This window comes from Microtus ochrogaster, chromosome 10 (assembly GCF_000317375.1).
Source record: "Microtus ochrogaster isolate Prairie Vole_2 chromosome 10, MicOch1.0, whole genome shotgun sequence".
Taxonomy (NCBI): domain Eukaryota; kingdom Metazoa; phylum Chordata; class Mammalia; order Rodentia; family Cricetidae; genus Microtus; species Microtus ochrogaster.
In genome coordinates this window covers 41,352,596-41,355,139 of record NC_022016.1, presented here as the reverse complement: position 1 = coordinate 41,355,139, position 2,544 = coordinate 41,352,596, and positions in this window count along the sequence as shown.

The following is a 2,544-nucleotide window of genomic DNA, read 5'->3' as shown; positions in this document are numbered from 1 at the left end:
CCAAGGACAATGGCACTGGGTTTTGATCCTACTTCTTGTTCTGGCTTTGTGGGGGCCTAGCCAGTTTGGATGTTCACCTTCTTAGACCAGGATGGAGTGGGGAGGACTTTGAACTTTCCACAGGGCAGGGGACCCTGACTTCTCTTCAGACTTGAGAGGGAGGGGGAGAGGAGTGGGGGGAGGGCGGGAGGAGTGGGAGGCTGGGAGGAGGCAGAAATTATTTTTTCTCAATAAAAAGAAATAAAAAAAAATAAAGCAGACTCTCTAAAAGGTGAATACGAACTTGGTTTCCATAGCAATTGCAAGCATCAGTGATACCCCACAGCTTCTAAGTTATAATATACAGTCTGCCCTATTAATGAGTTTCAAACTGCATTTCCATGAGACAACTACTTGGTCACTGATACATAAGGTCAGACCCCATCTTCAAACTTTAAATCAGAATAGATCAAAATGCACCAGAGGGAGGAGTGTCCTTTTGAGAAAGTGCTTTGTTACAGACGTTCATTCTTTCTGGAAGCAAAATGGTCACTTTTGTGTTCTGTAATATTCAGATGGAAAAATTCTAAAACATACACAAGTCTTTCTTTCTGGTTATTAAAGCATGTCATCATTTTCTTATTCATGACTGATTTTCATTCTTAATAGCTCTGACTCTAAGAAAGCATGCAATAACCATCACACCAAGGGCAGGTATGATAGTTAATCTCCTAGGTCAGGAGAAATGCAAATTCAATGATAACATCAACTTACTTATAGTTTGTTGTCTACATTGAAGGAGTCCCAATTGACTGGTGTGTTCAGTCATTTCCACCTTGTACAAGAGTGCTTAAAGGGATCCTTGAAGGATATTGCCCAAGGTCTTGAAAGACCTTTCTTTGGAATTGTTTTTGAAGATAACGTCCAGAATAGAATCAGAATTTAACCAAGTATGGACAGGTAGCTCTGGAAAGATTGGCATCCAAGACCCAAGTGTGAAGCCAGGGGAAATTGTATGGCCTTAGAGAGGTAAGAAGTGCCGTGGTCTAGCCCCTATAGCACACAAAGGTAGTAGGAGATGTAATTTCTTAAAGCAAGAGTGGCTTGATCAGACCTCTTTCTGAGAGATCCTCCTAGTTAATGGCATGGCCATAAACCAGCCAAGGTAAGGAAGACAAATCTGGAGACAGTAAGCAGTAAGCTGTGTTTCAGAAAGCTGAAGGCCATAATGTTCAAGCACCAAATTTCTTATTTTGTACTCCACAAAGTCACAAACTGGCCCTACCAGACACACAGTGGTCCCCTGACCACTTTACTCAGAGGCTGCTAAGAAGTCCAAATTCTCAGACCGTATCCCAAGACCTCCTAACTCAGTGTGGCAGAGTCTCAGGTCCAGCATTATTGAACTAACAAGCTTCCCAGGGGATTTTCGAAGTAATCAAGTACTACAATATGATGTTTCCTTTAGCCAAGCTCCAAGCTCCATTTGGTGGGACAGATCTCACTGATCCTTTCTTCGCCCACGGGACAGTGTTTCCTCACAGCTGTATGAGGATAACAGTTACAATGCCTTCTGTGGATGGCATTGATGGCTTTTGGAATGATTAAATAAAAAGGCATTAGTAAAACACATGGCTTCTATTAAATATTCAGTGGGCTGGTAGATGCTATTATTCTCCTCACCTGCACACATTTCTGTTCATCTATTAATCTGCTGATCACTTCCATTACAGTGTTAGATATTTCTAAAGATAATTCTCTTTTCTCACTGGACAGAGCTTTTGTGTACATGATCTACGTCCATGGGTCCGAAGCCTCTGAACACAGTGTCACATACCAAATATACGTTCAAAGTGAAGCTGGGAGGACGAGCTTGCACAGCTCTCCTCCTGTTAAATCAACACAGGATTAGTCAATCAGAATGTGGTCCCTGGGGCTATTGAAGCTTCACACTCATGAGCTTTCATGGATAGAGGGAAAGGCAGGGTGTAGAGTGGCTAGTCTCACAACGAAACCGTGCTTACACAAAGCAGTGACAATTGCTTCACGTAATCTTCTCTTTGAGGATGTCCTTGATGTTTTCATCAGCCCTAGGCCTGGGAAGCAGAAGATAAAATGGGAGGACACTAAGCAGGATTTAGATGTAAAGCCAAACTACAGTTTAATTTTCAAACACATTGAAATTTCTAGGACACAGTCAAGTTTAGGAAAGAAAGGCATTAATTCTGTCTCATCCAAACGACAGGTAAAAATCACATCATCATTTATAGTAAAGTGTGGCACTTTGTATTCCTGTCATATTTCTCATTCTCATTTTTTCCTTCCCAAATTCTTTTATTAATTACTATCTGACTTAAAGTTCAAGTTTTATCAACTGGAAGTAGAAAGGAACTCTTTGATCCTTTAGTCCAAATTACTTCAATTTATTGCCCATAGTTCTCTGTCTCAGAAACAAGGGACATCAAAATACAACCCTGAGCTTAGAAAGCCACTGGGAACCTATTTTTATCTATAACTACATGCTACCTCCTTCATATATGAGGAACATAATTTTTTTTTTTTTTT